Raw genomic sequence first — 21,733 nt, 5'->3', positions numbered from 1 at the left:
ATTTGCCTGTTCCCGGTCCCACATATATGTGGAATCATACAACATTTATCCTTCTGTGACTGACTTATTTCCCCTGGCCTAACATTTTCAAATTTCATCCATGTCATAGCATGCATCACAACTTCATTCCTTTTTTTAAACTGAAGTATAGTTGATTTACAATGTTGTGTTAGTTTCAGATGTATAGCAAAGTGATTTACACACACACACACACACACATTCTTTTCCAGATTCTTTTCCATTATGGGTTTTTATAAGATACTGAATATAGTTCCCTCTGCTATACTGTAGGTCCTTGTCATTTATCTGTTTTATATAGAGTTTGCATCTGCTAATCTCAAACTCCTAATTCATCCCCCCTGCTCCCCATTATCCCCTCTGGTGACCACAAGTTTGTTTTCTATGTCTGTGAGTCTATTTCTGTTTTATAAATAAATTCAGTTGTATCATTTTTCTAGATTCCACGTATAAGTGATATTACATTATCTTTGTCTTACTTAGTATAACAAATTTGAAATTTTAAAGGAGTCAAACACCATAGGATCTAGACTTAGAATCTTGTATTTTAGATCTTATGTTAAGAAAAATGTAACAGAAAGCAATAGTAAATTCTTTTCCACATAATTTTGTGGGGGTTACTTAGTAATTAAAGCATCACTTGCATACATTGGAAAATAGTAGTGCACTATGTGTGAGTTACTTACTCAGTACATTTACAAGGCTGGATGTATTTTCAGGATTCACAGGTCCCTGGTAACATTTTCATGGTTCCCAACATGGGAACCACCCATATTCCAGACAAGAATAAAACCAGGCTGTTCTGTCTTAAATCAAGGTGTTTTCACTTTATTGGAGAATCTTTGTCTTATGAGTTTGGTTACTGTTCACTATAAAAACCATGTATGGCATCTCATTCCAAGAAGAACTTTTTCCGCCTGCTGCGCTCTACAAAAAATGGGCTCGAGGGGAGGGGCTGAAAAAGGTGAGGTGGAAGCACAGAGTGGAAATGACAAAAAGATGTTAAACTAAAACCCAGATCTCTGGACTTCTAATGCAGTGCTCTTGCCTTTCAACTAAGTGAACAAAGAAAGCATTAAAAAAGTGACTAGGCTTGAGCAAAAAGTCTTTGGAATTTTCCCATCATTCTTTTTATTCACTAATGAACAAGAATTTCCTCTATTTATGGTGACATTTCAATAACCTCAGATATGCAGATGACACCACCCTAATGGAAGAGAGTGAAGAGGAACCTTCACTCTTGATGAAGAGCCTCTTGATGAAGGTGAAAGAGGAGAGTGAAAAAGCTGGTTTAAAACTCAACATTTGAAAAACTAAGATCATGGCATGTGGTCCCATCACTCTGTGTCAAACAGATGTAGAATAAATGGAAACAGAGACAGACTAATTTCTTGGGCTCACTACAGGCACTGACTGCAGCCATGAAATTAAAAGACACTTGCTCCTTGGAAGAAAAACTATGACAAATTTAGACAAATGGCAAACAGCATATTAAAAAACAGAGACATCACTTTGGCGACAAAGGTCCGTATAGTCAAAGCTATGGTTTTTCCAGTAGTCAATGTATGGATGTGAGAGTTGGACCATGAAGAAGACTGAGCGCTGAAGAACTGATGGTTTTAAACTATGGTGGCAGAGAAGATTCTTGAGAGTCCTTTGGACTGCAGGAGATCAGACTAGTCAATCCTAAAGGAAATCAACCCTGAATATTCATTGGAAGGATGATGCTGAACCTGAAGAAGCTCCAATACTTTGAGCTCTGTAACACTCTTCCACCTGATGTGAAGAGCTGACTCATTGGAAAAGACCCTGACGCTGGGAAAGATTGAAGGCAGGAGGAGAAGGGGGCAACAGAGGATGAGATGGTTGGATGGCATTATCAACCCCATGGACATGAGTTTGAGCAAGCTCTGGGAGTTGGTGATGGATAGGGAAGCCTGGCATGCTGCAGTCCATGGGGTCACAGAGTCAGACACAACTGAACAACAACAATGTGAAATTGATAGTACATATAAAGACAAGAATCTACCATGGCTGTAACTCCAGAAAACTGACTTTTCTTGGGCTTCTTTTGGTAAATTTTTATCATGTTGAATGAAATCAAATTATCATATGACCCTTGACTTCATCTAATATTCTAAAAACCTGAAAGACTAATATCACAGAATTGGAAGCCTTTAATTAATCACCCATGTAAGACATTTAGAATAATATGATAGTTTAATTTGAATGTGGGCTAAATATATTGAAATTAGTTTTATAGGAGAAAGTTCTGGAGATTATTCTAGAAAAAATAAAGGTGATCACATGGCATGACAATAAATGTACCTTGTATAAAAATATTGAGGGAAATAGAAGTTTTTAATTTTAAATAATAAAAGAACAGTGTATTTAACAATCAATATTAAAAATCTCTTTTGAAAAACTATAAGCCTAGAGAATTCAATTTAGTTCAGTCACTCAGTCATGTCCAACTCTTTGCGACCCCATGGACTGCAGCACGCCAGGCTTCCCTGTTTATCACCAACTCCCGGAGCTTACTCAAACTCATGTCTATCGAGTCAGTGATGCCATCCAACCATTTCATCCTCGGTCGTCCCCTTCTCCCACCTTCAATCTTTCCCAGCATCAGGGTCTTTTCTAGTGAGTTAGTTCTTTGCATCAGGTGGCCAGAGTATTGGAGTTTCAGCTTCAACCCTTCCAACAAATATTCAGGATTGATTTCCTTTAGGGTAGACTGCCAGGATCTCCCTGCAGTCCAAAGGACTCTCAAGAGTCTTCTCCAACACCACAGTTCAAAAGCATTAATTCTTCAGCACTCAGCTTTATTTGTAATCCAACTCTCACATCCATACATGACTACTAGAAAAACTATAGCTTTGACTAGACAGACGTTGTTGGCGAAGTAATGTATCTGCTTTTTAATATGCTCTCTAGGTTAATCATAGCTTTTCTTCCAAGGAGTAAGCGTCTTTTAATTGCATGGTTGCAGTCACCATCTGCAGAGATTTGGGCACTCCAAAAAATAAAGTCAGCCACTGTTTCCACTGTTTCCCCATCTATTTGCCATGAAGTGATGGGACTGGATGCCATGATCTTAATTTTCTGAATGTTGAGTTTTAAGCCAACTTTTTCACTCTCCTCTTTCACTTTCATCAAGAGGCTCTTTAGTTCCTCTTCACTTTCTGCCATAAGGGTGGTATCATCTGCATATCTGAGGTTATTGATATTTTCCCCAGCGATTTTGATTCCAGCTTGTGCTTCATCCAGTCCAGCATTTCACATGATGTACTCTGCATATAAGTTAAATATGCAGCCTTGACATACTCCTTTCCCAATTTGGAACCAGTCTGTTGTTCCATGTCCTGTTCTAACTGTTGCTTCTTGACCTGCATACAGATTTCTCAGGAGGCAGGTCAGGTGGTCTGTTACTCCCATCTCTTTCAGAATTTTCCACAGTTTATTCTGATCCACATAGTCTAAGGCTTTGGCATAGTCAATAAAGCAGAAAGAGATGTTTTTCTGGAACTCTCTTGCTTTTTCAATGATCCAACGGATGCTGGCAATTTGATCTCTAGTTCCTCTGCCTTTTCTAAATCCAGCTTGAACATCTGGAAGTTCACGGTTCACACACCATTGAAACCTGCCTTGGAGAATTTTAAACATTGCTTTGCTAGCATGTGAGATGAGTGCAATAGTGTGGTAGTTTGAACATTCTTTGGCATTGCTTTTCTTTGGGATTGGAATGAAAACTGACCTTTCCAGTCCTGTGGCCCTTCCTGAGATTTCAAAATTTGCTGTCATATTGAATGCAGCACTTTCACAGCATCATCTTTTAGGATTTGAAATAGCTCAACTGAGATTCCATCACCTCCAATAGCTTTGTTCATAGTGATGTTTCCTGAGGCCCACTTGACTTTGCATTCCAGGATGTCTGGCTCTAGGTGAGTAATCACACCATCATGGTTATCTGGGTCATGAAGATCTTTCTTGTATAGTTCTTCTGTGTATTCTTGCCATCTCTTCTTAATATCTTCTGCTTCTATTAGGTCCATACCATTTCTGTCCTTTACTGTGCCCATCTTTGCATGAAATGTTCCCTTGGTATCTCTAATTTTCTGGAGGAGATCGCTAGTCTTTCTCACTCTATTGTTTTCCCCTGTTTCTTTGCACTGATCACTGAGGAAAGCTTTCTTATCTCTCCAAGCTATTCTTTGGAACTCTACAATCCAATGGGTATATTTTTCCTTTTCTCCTTTGCCTTTCGAGTCTCTTCTTTTCTCAGCTATTTGTAAGGCCTCCTCAGACAACCATTTTGCCTTTTTTGCATTTCTTTTTCTTGGGGATGGTCTTGATCACTGCCTCCTGTACAATGTCACGAAACTCCATCCATAGTTCTTCAGGCACTCTGTCTATCAGATCTATATCCCTTGAATCTATTTGTCACTTCCACTGTATAATTGTAAGGCATTTGATTTAGGTCATATCTGAATGCTCTGGTGGTTTTCCCTACTTTCTTCGAGTTAAGTCTGAATTTTGCAATAAGGAGTTCGTGATTCAAGTTGCAGTCAGCTCTCAGTCTTGTTTTTGCTGACTGTATAGAGCTTCTCCATCTTTGGCTACAAAGAATATAATCAATCTGATTTCAGTGTTGACCATCTGGTGATATCCACATGTAGTCTTCTCCTGTGTTGCTAGAAGAGGCTGTTTGCTATGACCAGTGTGTTCTCTTGACAAAATTCTGTTAGCCTTTACCCTGCTTCATTCTGTACTCCAAGGCCAAATTTGCCTGTTACTCCAAGTATCTCTTGACTTCCTACTTTTGCATTTCAGTCCCCTATAATGAAAAGGACATCTTTTTGGGTGTTAGTTCTAGAAGGTCTTGGTATTTTGGGTGTTAGTTTTAGAAGGTCTTGACCAATCATGCTGAAGAAGCTGAAGCTGAACGGTTCTATGAAGAGAATTCAATACTAACACAAAAATACTGCATATCCTGTAACTACTATTAATACAAACAGCGTCCAGGAGATTACAGCTGGTGTTCCACTAACGCTCCCTGGAACGCCACTGTGGATGGTATTTGTTTTCACAGGTCAGTATCCATGCCATAGAAGTACTTTAGTATTATTCCTACAAGTCCCTCCAGAATAACCTCCACTCTCTGCCTCAGGCTCCAGTCGCTAACGTCCTAGTCAGCGCTGGGTGCAGTCATGGACGTCTTAGTGACCCCAGTGAAAGATGCAGTCACGGTGGATAAGGAGCACTGTCACAGGTCCTTGTCACTGCACCCAGCCGGCAGGTCATGACCTCCCCTGCGCCTTCAGCACATTAGCGGGGTGACCTCATGACCTGGCCAGCTCTTAGGTCATCTTCTTGCAACAACACGTCACCTTTCCTCAGACAGACCTCGGCCTCTCTCTCCCATGAATGAGCAGCAGCCTCTGATGAAGCCAGTCCTTCTTAAGGATCTTCAGTTAAGAGCTGCAACCACACTGCTGCCACAGTAAAGAATTCTCCTTTATATCAAGTCTAAATCACTCCTGTATTATGCAGAACCCTTTCAGTTGTAAATAACAGAAATGACTCAGATTAGCTTCAGCTAAGAGGGAGTTCACCGGCTGTGGGACTGGGTGTTCAGGACTCAGGGGTGTCATCTGGCCTCTCTCCTGTTCTCTCTCCCCTCCTCTCTTCTCTCCCTCTCAGCATCTCTCAATAAACGGGCCTCACTGCCTCCACCAGAAGCCGGGCTTCTCTGAGGCATATGAGCTGGGGACAGGAGAGCAATATTCCAGGTAGGAACTTCATTTGGCTGTGCCTGGACCTCATGACCACTCCAGTGCAGAGTGAAGGGAACGCAATGTGCCACCCTCTCTGGTTGACAGCCCCGGCCCTGACCACATGGGCAGGGGAGGAGTCTTGCCAATCGGCCCTCCACAGACCCAGAGCACCAGCAGCTGGTTAGACACTGAGAATCTCAAGCCCCACCCCACATCCACCAAATCAGGATCTGGACTTCAATCAAGCTCCTTGGGTGATTCATGTGCCCAAAAATACTGGAGAGGCTTTTCTCCTAGGAAGGGTGCTGGGGGATGATGTATTTATAGGGGGTTGGGAGGACATGGAGATATTTACTCAAGCACAAGTGAGATGGAATCCAGCTTCTCTTCATTTAGCCTTTAGGGGAAATGAAGAACTAGCCTTCACTCTAAATATCACAAAGGTTAATACTCACATTAAAAAAAAATTCGTTTCTCTTCTACTTCCTCTTCTTTACATTCCTCTTCTCCTTTATCTAAGCTTTGTTGTTGCCATTCAGTCACTCAGTTGTGTCCGACTCTTTGCGACCCCATGGACTGCAGCACACTAGGTCTCCCTGTCCATCACCAACTCCTGGAGCCTACCCAAACTCATGTCCACTGAGTCGGTGATGCCATCCAACCACCTCGTCCTCCGTGGTCTCCTTCTCCTCCTGTCTTCTATCTTTCCCCACATCAGGATCTTTTCCAATGAGTTGACTCTAGCTTTTTATAAGTTATTTGTTAGGTGAAAGGAAATTAACACTATTAGTGTTTGTTTCCATCGTTGACTCTGGTTAAATTACTCTGCGTGCATGAAAGATTGAGGGCAAGAGGAGAAGGGGACGACAGAGGATGAGATGGTTGGATGGCATCACCGACTCAATGGACATGAGTTTGGGTAGGCTCCAGGAGTTGGTTATGGACAGGGAGACCTAGTGTGCTGCAGTCCATGGGGTCACAAAGAGTCAGACACGACTGAGTGACTGAACTGAACTGATGCTATCACTTCAGTCATGTCTGACTCTTTGCAACCCCACGGACTGTAGCCCACCAGGCTTCTCAGTCCATGGAATTCTCCAGGCAAGAATACTGGAGTGGGTTGCCATTTCCTCCTCCAAAGGATCTTCCCAACCCAGGGATCGAACTTGCAACTACTGCATTACAGGAGGATTCTTTACCACTGAGCCACCAGGGAAGCCCAAAATTGCTCTACATCCCAGCAACGTATCTGCTACCTCCCGCCAGAGGTAGGACAGCCTTGCAGTTATCAGTGTAGATCAGAAGCTGGTTTGAATTATAACTCTGCCATTTACTAGCTGTCTCATTTAACCTCTCTTAGCCTTATTGCCTCGTCTGTAAAATGGGGCTCAGCATAGGTGTGCTGAGGATTACATGAACTAATGCATGTACCTGGCATGCTGTAGCACTCTTTATGCTTCTGTAACATAAATGTTGTTTATTGATTACACATCCCTAATACTGCTTGGTGGCTAATGTATAAAGTGAGCACCTGGAAAGTATCACTCAGGCGATGAAATTGCCAGACAAACTTCCTTATTTCATTCACATCTTTCCATTTCTGTTGAACCATTCCTTCTAAGCATGAGGTTGTGAAAGGAACTCTTCTAAACCAACAATAGTCCCACAAGCTGATATAACCAAGATTTACATGATATAATCAAAGCTCTCATAGAAGTTTCCATAATTTAAAAATGAAAAAAAACTGTCCATGATCTATTAGCTAGAAAATATTTGTGGTCAAAAGTGGCTACCACAAAAAGCAGTTTGTTGTCCTTATTGCCTAAATTCAGAGCCTAGAAAGCACAGATTTGTTACTGTAGTAAGTTACCCACTCTGCTTCCCCCAAGGAGTTCTTGGGAGGGTTGAGTGATTAATATATAAAAACTGCTCAGACAATCCCTGGCTTAAAGCAAGTAATCAATAAATGTCATTTATTATTATCACAAAGTCTTCCACATACAGGTTGGGGAGGTAAGGAGTTACAATGACTGCAGCAGGCAACAACAAACCAAGGCACAGAAGGAGTCAATTCCTCTTCCTGTATCACTAGCCAACACAGTTCACACACACACACACACACACACACACACCCCTCCACAGCCAAGAGAAGTGAGAGTTAAAGAAAAGAATAAGAACAATAATTCTTAAAGATCACTAAGCTGTATAGTCTGAATCATTTGGACTAGCTCCGCTGTGATCTTACCTAACTTATCTCTGTCCTATTTCTCCACCTCAAAAAAAAAAAAAAAAAAAAAAGGCAATTTATTAAAGGTCGGTGATGCTCAGGTAAAAGATGCTATAGACCAATAAGTGTCCCACAGATTAACAACCTTCCTAACCATTTTAAATACTAGCAAATGTTCCAGCTCACACAGTGCCATGGTTTTACTAGACTGGAAAATACAGCAATTTGTTCAAACAGTAGCTGTTATTTCTGGATGCTAATCAAGAAGTACCATTTACCTTGGGAGTCGAAAATGTGTGGACTGTGCAAGTGCGCCATCTGCTGGCCCTAAAAGACTCAAATTTAGCCGCTGGGCAAGGAAGCTTGTCCATAAGTAGATTACAGCTTCAAAGTGGCCAAAGCTATTTCCACCACAACATATCCTGGTGTTAAATTATCACAGTGAATACACTACTTTTTCAAGGAAAATGATGTGTTTAAGTATGAGTGTGTATGATATTAAAATAGCTAAGCTATTCTTTGTGCTTACATTATCATGTAGGGAGAAAAGATCATTTAATGCATCTTAGAAATGAAATGACCCTAAAATATTATCTATTCTGAGTGCCTCTTATTTAACACATGAGCAAACTGAGGTTTCAGAGGCCACACAACTTCCCCAAGGTACTCAGCCAGTAGCAGCAGGACACGACCCCAAATCTCCAGGCCGGGCACCCTGTCCTGCTACACTTACAAAGGTAAAGGAGGGCGGAGATGTACCAAAAAAAGCAAGCTGCCCAACTAGTTTCCTGGGACTCCTGCATTCATCTTACTGATATGGGCACGTTAAGTGTTGTTTGCAAAGAACAGTCACTTTTCATCTTATATCCACTTTACACTTATAAAAACTTTCACCTCTGGTTGTAGCCAAAAGCAAAAGCCCTTTTGATGGTTTTACTATGCTTATCAAAAAAAAGAAAAACAACAGGTAGGGACACTTTCTTTTATGATTAATTTCACGAATTGAAAAGAAAAAGATCTAGTAGTTTAATCACAACTTCTGGCATGTCATTCAACATATTGAATGGACAACACTACTTATTTGCCTGGATCACCTGCCACTTGACCAAGAGCACACAATCAGTTTGGAAGCGAGTTTGATCCCTGGGTTGGGATGATCCTCTGGAGAATGGAAAGGCTACCCACTCCAGCATTCTGGTCTGGAGAATTCCATGGACTGTATAGTCCATGGGGTCGTAAATAGTCGGGCACGACTAAGCGACATTTACTTCATTTCACTTCACGGAGAAACGCTAGCACCATCCGATAGAGGGCAGTAGTGCACAGACACTGGTAACCACCCTGCTCTGCTCTCCCCATTCACGGGGGGGGGGGGGGGGGGGGAGAGGCACGTGTATATGTTCTTGCATCCCTGAGACTTTTATTCTGAGAGCGGAGCCAATCATTTTTCAGATGTGGAAATTAATCTTAAAAGCCAATGATCTGACAAGGAAAAATGTTAATCATTGCGTTTTCTTATTTCCCCCAGCTCGTGACTCCAACTCCAAATTCTGCCCTCAAACCTCCCAAATCAAAGTTCTTTACAACGTGACAGAGATGAGCCTTGGATCCGTCTGAAAACAAGGCTGACAATTTTCTCACCACCTAGCAAAACAAAAAACACTAAACACAATCCAAAAATCCCCAAGGGGAACAGCTTCAAGAATCTTGAAAATCATACCTATTTTTGTTTGTAACGTGTGAAATTATTACAAGTATGTTCACCAAGAGGACTATTGATGGATGACTCACAATTTAGCTAAATTCAATGAGCCCCACACTGTGCCTATCCCAGTAGGTGACTCATGCATTTTTTATTTCAAGTATCAAGTGTTTGCCAAAAACAGTATTTAAAAAAAGTAATGAAAATTGTTCTGAAAGAGCTCATGAATAGGGTAGGACTACCCACCAACAGCCTCATTTGTGCCCTGACCACTTACATGGGATTTGGTGGGTCTGCTCCAGTCATGCTTGACTGGGAGAGCACTCCCCACAGCAGGGCTGGCAGGCGGAGGGCAGATTTCTTACTCACTGGGCAGGGTTATCTGCCCACTGCCCACGTCTCACCAAAGACTTTGGATATTTGGGGGTGCCCCAATAATGTATGTGTTTTGGAGTACATGCAGGTTTTGCCAAAACATATTGAAAATAGACATTGTTGTTTGTCTTCTATTGAACTTTCCTCTGTTTTTCTACACTTCTAATTTTTAAAACCTAGTTATCAGGGAAAAAAATGGAGAGATGAAAGGTCACCCAGAGGAAATAATGAAAATGACTGCTAGTAAAGAACAGTTAAGGGACAGAGACTTTATTCTGACTATGGATGTCTCCCTGAGCACCTGCTACTAGGCTATTCCCAAAGACCTCGGAAGATCTGCTTTCTCAACCTGCCTCTGACCAGCCAAAGGAAAAGTTCCTAGCCCCTACTGATCTTCTCCCAAAATTCACTGTATTTTCTCATCATCTAAGAATATGCTTGTAAAGCTCAGAAAGGCACTGTTGCATATTAATTTGGGTATTTTAATAGATACCCAAAGCTTTGAGGTATTTTAAGGGAAAGAATTTAAGCCCTTTACAAAGTTCCCGGTACTGCTTCTCTTTACCCCTAAAGATTATCATGCTTTTAAATCATGAACAATGATATTTTTCAGGTCAAATGTTGGCCCTTTATTTCACTCATGATTTCACTGTTTTCGGGCAAATGATGTCCTTTTCAAGTTCCAAGAGACCTTTCTCCCCATCCATACTGTGGACCATCCCTTCTTCCTTTAACCAGGTTTTTATAAAGAAGTGCACCAGGCACTTAGTAGGCTGACCAAATGTTTCGAATTCTATGGTCACTCCTTCATGGGGTTTTGATCTGTTGTTGCTTAGCAACATCTACATAGATATAATTTCCATCCAGTGGTGAAATCAATATTTTTGGTCTCTTGTTTATCTCAAGACATGCTGATCTCTCGATATGCTACACAACAAAGGATACTCGGGCACTATTTTACCCTTTGAAGGAGAAAGAAAGGAAGAGCCTCTCTGAGAGGACTTTTTCTTCCTACATGTATCTTCTTCTCTGGTCTGCTTAGCAATCGCTGCATAACAAACAAATCCAAAACTTAGTAGCCAAAGACAGCTTCTTATGTTATCTCTTAGAGTTCTGTGGTTTGACTAGGTTCAACCGGATGGCTATGGCTTTGACCTTTCATGCAATTTCCAGTCAGAGGACAAAAGGGGCTGGAGTCTTCTGAAAGCCAGACTGGGCTAGACATCCATGATGGCTTCTTCTCTTATGTGCCTGGAGTGGGATGGCTGGAGAGCTGGAGGCTAGCCCAACCTCTCTCTTGTCACACAGCTAGCTTGGGCTTCACAGCACTAGCTTGTAGTGGGTAGGATGGGTGAGACAGAAAGTGAAAGTGAGCCACTCATGGGAAGGAATGTTTTATCACTGACATTGTTTGGAACTGCCTTGCATGGTAATAATAAAAAGCAGACTGATTTTATTGTTGGCTTTAATATCATTTTTAAATTCTTTATAGACAAAGTACCCCCTTTATTCTACACGTCAGGTGGACAACTCCCACTGTCTCAGTACGCCACTGCTTCCCAACATGGCTGTCTCTGGACTGTTGGAGTTTCTGACTGACTTCCTTTAGATTTGGCCTTCCAGGAGGACGGGTGAAAACTCTGAGCCTTGTTATGACCTAGAATCATGGAGTTTCACATCCACTTCATTCTGTGGGTCAAAAGTAAGTCTCACAGCCATTATAGAGTCCAGGGAGAAGACTAAACAAGTGTGAGTACTAGAAAGCAGACTTCATGGGGGACATCTCTGGAGATAAGCCACCACCATTCGGCACTACCATTTGTAGTTCAGAACCACATGATTATTTAACCAAAGCTGGAGTTGACTGGATTTCAACTCAGGAAACTACAAACAACTTTAAAAGAACTTTGCTAAAAGAGATTTTAAATGCAAGATTTTATTGAGCTTTGGGATCCTCTGATGAATTTTCTTTGTTTCTTACTGAAATAACAGAACTTCGAGTACACAGTGCCATCTTGTTACCACGGCTTCTGAGTCAATCCTTTTATTTCACTTTAACCTTGAGCCAAAATTCTTCCAAACTGCTATAGTCATAGCTCAACTCCATTTCTCAGATACACTAATGTGAACAACTGGGAACTTTCCAGAGCCATATCACTCCATTATGATCAAAAATTGCCCACAGAGGCCCCAGGCCAGCTGTGAATAGAATCTTCAGGTTTCTCAAACTCATGAATTATGACCAATGTAAATGTCAAGGGGGCTTCCCTGAGAGCTCAGTTGGTAAAGAATCCGCCTGCAATGCAGGAGACCCCGGTTCGATTCCTGGGTCGGGAAGATCCCCTGGAGAAGGCATAGGCTACACTCCGGTATTCTTGGGCTTCCCTTGTGGCTCAGCTGGTAAAAAAATCTGCCAGCAATGTGGGAGACCTGGGTTCAATCCCTGGGTTGGGAAGATCCCCTGGAGAAGGGAAAGGCTACCCATTCCAGTAGTCTGGCCTGGAGAATTCCATAGACTACAGTCCATGGGGTTGCAAAGAGTAGGACATGACTGAGTGACTTTCACTTTCACTTCAAATGTTAAGACCCTTAGAAGCTTAGGTGTTTCTTAAAATAACAATAGTGAACCCGTTTTTTATTCCAGGCACTATTTTCTGTGCTTGATGTATGTTAACTCATATAAAGCTCATAATCAACCCTATAAGGTAGTAGCCATTATTATTCTCATTTACAGATGAGTAAGCTGAGGCCCTAACAGGTTAAATAATTTGTCTCAGATCCTGTAGCAATAGGAAGAACCAATGCAGTCTGATTCTAGAACCCAAACTCTTAATAGTCATGCTGTGATGGTCCATAAATCACAGAGCTAGTATCACAGGGCAAGAAAGATTATGTCTGTGATTATGCACCAAATCCTTAGGAAAAGTTTCTGCAGTCAGTGTTAAATCAGCCATTGAGGGATACTAACAATGTGACTTGCTCCCCACATACAAACAGGTCAACATCTACTGAGGGAAATAAGACAAATACCCTAGTACTGAGTGATGGCACTGAATGGTACTCTGTTTAAGTCCTGAAATGTGCATGATTAAAAACTGTGAGAGTTGGAGGATTCCAGGCAAGGCCAGAGAAGACACCACAACATTGGATAGAGCCCTTTCTCATTCAGCCAAATCTCAAAACTTGCGTGTTCTTTTCACACATGCACTGCCATCTGTGACTCTCAATCCCTCTGTAACTATAGGATTCATACAGAGGGAGCCACTAAAACTCAGATGCCTGGCTTTACACAGCAGCCTGATTTCAACAGACCTCCCTCACAAAGAAACTATCAGCCTGCACTGTTAGAATATCACAAAACAATAACAAAGACGAACATTTTTTGAGGTAATGTTGTTCATAATATTATATTAGTTTCATGGGTACAATAGTATATTTCGACTTCTGTATATGTACACTACAGTATGCTCACCACTGAAAGTTTCGTTTCTGTCACTCTACAGTTGACCTCCTTTACCAGTTCTGCCCTCCTCCCACCCCCTTCCTAGGAATGTGACTTACTGTCTCAGAGAGCAGTTATCCTGAAGAGGCAAAGTTGAGCCTTCAACTGACTCCTTTACTAAAGGAGAAGCTGGCTTGGCTCGAGGAATAAAGCACCCTCATGTCTGTCAGATTCAAGGCTCCAAATCTGGTTCTGACCTTGGGCTGGTCAGTTAATTTGCAGAAAGCACAGAAAATAAAGCCAAAGAACTTACAGGTAAATAACAGCACCGACAATGCATTTAATGTATTATTCTATGGTACAAAAACACCAAGGAGACACTGCATTTGGGTGAAAGCAATCCTTCAAGAGCACTGACCTACTCAAATGTAGCTGCTTTAAAGAACATTATGAATATGTTTTAACTTAGTATCCATTCACATTTTTTTCTATGTTCATTTTTCTTTTTTCTTGAATTTTGTTGTTTTCTATTAAACTTCAGCATGAATCAGCCATATATACAGCCAGGTATATATATATATCCCCTCCCTTTTGAACCTCCCTCCCATCTCCCTCCCCATCTAGGTTGATACAGAACCCCTGTTTGAGTTTCCTGAGCCATACAGCAAATTCCCATTTGCTATCTATTTTACACATTCATATTTTTACCAATGAGAAACAAACTAAAAAAATAGCATTTGGGCAAAAAGAAGCTAGATATGTAATATGGAACAACGCTGCTTTACTGCTTCTGTGGGGAAAATAAAGTATGAGCATCATTATGAAATTAAGTTGATTTATCCTTATCACATCTAATAGGACTACCTGAAGAAAAATCATAAAGTGTCAGCAAATAATGATTACTACTTCAATGGTAAATAAATATTGGTCACAATAATATTGAATTGTTCAGGACTAGACTCTAAGAGCATAGCAAATTATTGCAGATCTTAAACTTTGAGCCCAGATTATACTTCAATGACATGCCTTCTTTTAGGAGGAGATTTAAAAGAATCAGTTATATTAATTAAGATTTCCTTAAAAACAGATTCAGCAAATGCTTTTTACTATTTTCTAAGCATCTCACTGTCATGGACATTTAACAGTCAAATACAAAATTCATCAACACATTTAACAACAGCTATCATTAATAGCACAGCTTTTAATATTATATCTTTTTATGAGCTTTAGGGAAATCTCTAGTCATTGAAAAATATATACTTTTTCATTAGCAAACTAATTTGACAAATGTATGTCTCAAAAATTTTAAAGCACTAAAAGAAGAAATCAGGATAAAGCTGCTGCAAAAACAGATAAAAGATTTGTCAGATCACTTAAACTATTAAAACAATTATGTAATTGCATCATTATAAGAAAAATAATTATATTCTTGATGTCATTAATGTGTCAGCACCATTAATTAACACTAGATGTTATGAGGAAGACAATCCATTTATCTTTAAAGTTTATAAAAGAACAAGAACTTTTTATTTCAAATTCTCAAAAAAACATCAAACATTCTAAGCCACAGAGTTCAATGGTCTGGTTTCAGTTAAAAGTAAAAATTCCATTTAAATCCAACCACAGGAAAAAAACAGGGGCCAACTCTGGCTCTAGCTTTGATTATCTAGAAACTTCTAGTTTAGCTGTCATAATTCTAGGAAAGATTCTCATCACCATGTCACAGAAAACTTAAATTATGTTCTGGTGAAAGCTTAGAACTATCTTACTATTCCTTTCATACATTTAAAAACTACATTCAAGACTTGTCTTTGTGGTCTATTGTCAAGAATCCAGCATTCTACATCTTCCCAGAGGACCATGTGTGCTGTGTTTAGTCTCTCAGCTATTGACCGCCTTGTCTGTGATTGGTCCAACTCTTTGAGCTCCCCATGGACTGTAGCCCACCAGGTTCCTCTGTCCATGGGATCCTCCAGACAAAAATATTGGAGTGGGTTGTCATTCACTTCTCCAGGGGTTCTTCCCAACCCAGGGATTGAACCCAGGTCTCCTGCATTGCAGGTGGATTCTTTACCATCTGAGCCATGAGGGAAGTCCAAGAATGCTAGAATGGGTAGCCCATCCCCTCTCCAGGGGATTTTCCCAACCCAGGAATCAAACCAGGGTCTCCTTCATTGCAAGTGGATTCTTTACCAGCTGAGGGCCATGGGTCTGGATAAATACACTGCGGTCTTCCAGCTGGCATTCTGGAGTTACCATGCCTGGCCTCTGCTCCTGGACTCACCAAATGACTCCCTCTATGACTCTGGAAGTCCTTTAAAAACTTAGCATGATTCTTTCATCTATAAAGTAAAAATAAATTCATCCATCTTCTTTCCCAGAATTATGCAAGGCTCTGGTGATAAATATAAAAATCGTAACTTGTTACCTAATTTACAATTCTTTGTAGAAGGAAATAAAGTACTCTGGGAAAATAAAGAGTTTTGTATAATCTCTAAAATACTACTAATAATTGCCTCAGCAATCTCTTTTCAGTTATATTCAAAACCTTCTAAGAATTTATACAGCCCCAAACTGGAAATGACGTAAGTGTCTATCAACAGGAAAGTAGATAGACTGTAGAATATACATACAATGAAATGGTACTCAACCATCAAAGAATGAACTACTTATACATAAAACAACATGGACAAATCTCAGAAACAGTAAGCTAATTAAAAGAAGCCAGACAAAAAGGGGTACATACTATGTAATTCCATTTATATGAAAGCCAGATACAGGTAAAAATCAATCTATGAAGACAGAAATAAGATAGTGGTTGCAGAGGGGATAGAATAACTGATTAGAACGAGTACAAAGAAAAGAGGGGGTAGAAATGTTCTGTATCTTGTTTGCATTGTTAAAATTATGAAAGTTCATTAATGTGTACACTGATAATCTGGGCATCTTATTGTATATTACTTACACGTCAACAAAATAATCTTATTAGTTACAATTTCCTGAGAACTTTTCCCCAGAACTTAAGATTCCTGATTGGGAGCTAATAACAGTATTTACCTCTGGGGAAATTAAATGAGGACCAGAATTACAAGTTATCAGTCAAAAGGAACTCCAACTTTACTGGTAATACTTTTCATCAGTTTAGCACCTTGTTCTTTTCACTTAATGTATTTGGGAGATCAATTCATGTCAATATATAAAGCTGTCTCATTGTTTAAAGAGGCTATATGGTTGTGTTAGCCTGTATTAGATCAGGGAAGCAAAACCATTTAGAGTTATAGTATTAGAGATGTATTAGAGGAATCAGACATTATACTAGTATGGGAGGATCTAGGGAAGTAAAGATCTGAAAGACAGAATTGACCTTGTAGACAGGTCACCAAATAGTCAACCTAAGAAGCCAGGCGGGTCCTCCTGCCAAAACAGGACCACAAAAGGGAAAGGACATGGGAAGTTGGGCCCTCTGAGGATCTGCAGGAAAGCACCAGTCAGGAGGAAGAGCTAAACATAGAGCAAAGAGGGAAGGCTGGTTGGAAGCCATCAGTGCTGCTGAGTCTGTCACCTTATCTCATCCCAAGGACCTGAAGAGGCTAATGGTGCCATTCATGCCTACCTCCAAGGCTCCTACCAATGCCTCTTGTACCAATTCTAACTCAGAGTCTGAAGTAAAATGGATTCTGGGAAATAGCTTTACTCAGTTAACCCAGTACAGACTACTATGATAGCATTTCTTTGTATGACTTGATCATACTTTAATCAGTCACCTACTGATGGAATTTCTACTGAAGGGCTTCCCTGGTGGTTCAGATGATTAAGAATCCAGCTGCAATGCACAAGACCTGGGTTCAATCCTTGAGTCAAGAAGATCCCCTAGAGAAGGGAATGACAACCCACTCCAGTATTCTTGCCTGGGAAATCACATGGACAGAGCAGCCTGGTGGGCTACAGTCCATGGGGTCACAAAGAGTCAGACACAACTGAGCAGCTAACACACTGATGGACATTTGAATGGTTACTGACCTTTGTCATTACAAACAATGTTGTGTGAACTTTCTGCCCAATCCCCACGCACACATGCAGGAATGCATCTGTAGGATACATCCCCAAGCAAGGATTGGTCCAGATTGATACAAATGTCCATTCTTGGTATGTGGCCATGAAATTGGGGCTCCAAAAATCAGACTCAGCCTGGCAAAGGGCTTGCCATTAGTCAGAGAGTAGGTACCACAGCTCCACCAAAACTGCATCATCCAAATGAAGGGACATAATCCCCGAAAGGAAGGTAGACACTTGTGTATACCAGGGTTTCTCAGCCTCAGAACTATTGACATTTAGGGCTGGATAATTCTTTGTTTTCACACAAAGATGTTTTCTGGAGAATGAAATTTCCCCCACCCCTTATCCTGCCTCCACCACCACTGAGAACTGCTGGGAAAACAACAAATTTCCACCATAAAGTATTTTTGCTGGGCAAGATAGAGCTTACTGGGCATGAAAAGGAAAGATAAAGTAGAACTAAATCACTCTGCATTGTAAGAGAAGGACCATCCAGTGTCTGTGCGTGACAGACTGGATAATAAAGGGGCAAGGATTTCAGAGAGAGAAGAAAGTAATCAAGGAAAAGCATCTGAAAGTACGTAGTTCACAAAACAGGACGGTACTATCCAGGAGTTGGAGTGCGCCCCAAGAGGGGTTACTTTGAGATTTTTCGCATTGTAATTTTCCCTCAGACTTTGAGAACAATCACTGGAAGCACTGTGCTAATTTTTTTTTTCTAATTCATAATTCTCTCTTTTACCCCTGAGTTTTCAGGACAAATTTTCTACATACAACTGCCTTATTTATGTTAGGGGTACTTTAGGGAAAAGAAGAAAGAGGGCAGTGACCAGAGATAAACAGAGAGGACAGCAAGTGCACAGACAGGATGCTACAAGAGAGCAGGATGCAGACGACCATGTTCTGAAGCACAGACACCGCCAGGAAATCACAGAAATACTGGAGAGAGGCGCAGTGGATTTCCCACTTCACACGGAATAGGGTCTGGAGCCATTTTAAGTAGATATTAAAAAAAAAAAGGTTGACTGCAGGAAGGTGAGTGACCCTGAAAACACATTACATTTATCTTTATTGTATGCATAAATAGCCATTTGGAAGGGAAGAGAAAGGCCTCATATATAATTATGAGCATGGACTTTGCAGCCAGACTGTTTGAATCTCAACTCCATATAACTATGTATCTCTGTGCTAGTTCCTAATGCCTCCAAGGCTCCATTTTCCTCTCTGTAAATAAAGAAATAATACCTACCTCGTAGGGTTGTCATGAGGATTAAATGTGGTACCGTTGTTGGCATGTAGTAATTGCTATGCAAGGGCTTGCTAAGCAAAATCAGTAAATATATATCAAATTGTGAACAGTGACTATTTCTAGGGAATAGGATTATGGGGGATTTATTTACATTTAATATTCATTTCTGAATTGTTTAAATTTTCTACAATGATAATGTGTTATTTATAAAATCATGAAAAAATAATTTTAAAATTTCCCTTTAGGAAAAGATGCGAAGTATCTGTGAGAATCTTCACAGTACACATCAGGAACACATTGTTTTATACAACAAATTGTAACAATCTATTTATTGTCAAGTTTTCTGATAAAATATAATCTCCATATTTTAAAAAACTTCAAATCGGGACATGTGTCCAGCTCAAGATTCAACTTATCCATCATCAGAAGACAAGTGAAACTAATGAACACATTTGTTTGGATTCTGCTTCTATTTCTAGAGTCTATTACCTTCGTAGGACTCATTAGTGTCTGCTTGTAAGAGATAATACGCTTGAATCATACAAATCTTGTATTTCTTAAGCAGAAACTCAGATTCATTCATTATTGGTGAAGAATTAAAATTGCTATAGATATGTAATATTCTTCTTAAAAATACATTATGTAGTCAACAAACAGAATTACAGATAGGACTGTCTTTCCATCTGGATACAACAGCAACACATGTATCAGATATAAAATGCTCACATGTAATGCTCACATGTACAGTAAGCCCCCTACATACGAAGAAGAGCACATTCATAAGTCCAATTTGTTCATAAGTCCAACAAAGTTAGTCTAGATACCCAACTAACACCATCAGCTATACAGTACTGTGCTATAATAGGTTTATAATACTTTTCACATAGATAATATATAAGAAACAACACAAAAAATAAAACATTTTTAATCTTAGAATAGAGTACCTTGAAAAGTACAGTAGTATAAATACAATTGGCATACAGGGGCTGGCATCTAGTGAACAGGCAAGAAGAGCTACTGACTGGAGGAGGAGAGGAAGAGGGAGGTGCTAGACCTGAAGGATTATCAGCAATAGGAGATGGAGGGCAAACTGCAGTTTCACTCATACCTGACGCTGACGTAACACACATTTGCATCTTTGAAAGTTCATAACTTGAAGGCTCATATGTAGGGAACTTACTGCCTTTACAAATCACCATATAGCTCCAACTACATTTCTGACTTTTTTATACAGGTTGAACTTGGTTCAAAGGTATTTGTTTGTTACTTTTGCTCTATGTAAGGCAGAGAGTCCTAGGATTTAAAGAAACACATGCTATTGTTCCTGCCTACTGGAAGGTTTGCAGTCTACTAGTGAGGACCACACAGGCTCCTTGGCTGGTAGGAGCAGAGTCGAGGGAAGTGGAGTAGGAAGAAGTCTTGTACTAAAAGACTCTTAAATCCTCTTCCACACCTATTGCAAATACCACCTGTCAGCCTATCTTTTCTCTTTCCTTTTGCAATTCAAGCTAATCAATTCCAGAAGCAAAAGAGCCCCACCACCCAGCCAAGTATGGGGCCCAGGAAACACTCAGGCAATTTTATTTTCTAAGATGTAGAGACCACAATGCCCCTGAAGGTTATGTGATGGTGACTATACAACAGCTATAGTCAGCTTGGATTCACAACCAGTAGTGGGCACAAAGAGAATTGATGACCATCATAACAGGAGGACAAAGCACATTCCAAGGACCATCAAATTAGGAGCTCTCTCCCAGTCATTTAACCTCCATCTTCTGGCAAATACATTCCCTCCCTTATTTTGGAAATTACTGCTCTCCTCCCAACTCCAACCGCTAATTATGATGGGAGCTGACCTGTTCTTACATGATCCTGCCCTTCTGGTCACAACTGATTGGAGCAGGACTAAGCAATCACCTGAAACAGCCAATCACAGTTCTTCCACAGTATTTTGAAATGGATCTGGGAAACAACCAGTTTATATCTCCCTGATGGAAGAAGTTGTAAGATGGGAAATTCCTAAGCAAAGTGTCAACAGCCCTATTCACTGCCAAGTGGAGAAAGCTGGTGTGTAGTGGGAGAAAATAAAACCAGCCAAGAGAAGTAGAAACAAAAAGAGAAATGAAGTCCTGGCAAGTTGTTCCTTGTTTCAGGATTCCTGAGGCCTCCCTGTATTCCTCCCAACCCTCCTTGTTATTTAGTTGTCCTGCTCTTTTTTTTTAATTATGTCAGCTACCTTGAGATATTTCCACTAAATACCTGCTTTTCATAAACTAGTTAAATATGAATCTCAGACACCTGTCAAAAATCTAGTGACTCAAGTTTTTCCCAACCCAAATAACAAATATGGCTTGGTAAGTCAGCCTATTTTTTTTATAGAACCAATTCAGCATTACAATGATACTCTGTTAGATCGACCACTGTAATGGATTTTTGGTTTCATATCAAATTTGTGTGATACATTTTAATCACTGGGCCTTTAGGTTACTTTGGTGGCAAGATTTTTGTTTCTGATATTTTCCTCCTCTTTCTTCTTTTTCATCAGCATTGCCTTCTATTAGGTGGCCATCAGCAAACCTCAAGAATCTTTTGGTCAACCTCATTTTCCCACTGTAAATTGTTCTGGATGTAAATTACTCTTGGTCAGATTTCATGGAGCCATAGGACTGGAAGGAATCTTATTACTTTTGAAGACTTTTTGTTGGAAGCCATCTTATGTCTGATAAAAATCTTGAGTAATCAAAGACATGTATATGCAATCAATATAACCTCTTTAGAATACTTCAAATTACCACTGTCAATTCAAAAAAGCAATAACACTGTTCTCAATACCAATATTCTCACTGTCAGTTTGGGAACTCTAAAGTCTCCTCTTTCTCAATTCTTG

Source organism: Cervus elaphus, chromosome 13, assembly GCF_910594005.1.
Source record: "Cervus elaphus chromosome 13, mCerEla1.1, whole genome shotgun sequence".
Classification (NCBI taxonomy): domain Eukaryota; kingdom Metazoa; phylum Chordata; class Mammalia; order Artiodactyla; family Cervidae; genus Cervus; species Cervus elaphus.
This window is presented reverse-complemented; position numbering follows the sequence as displayed.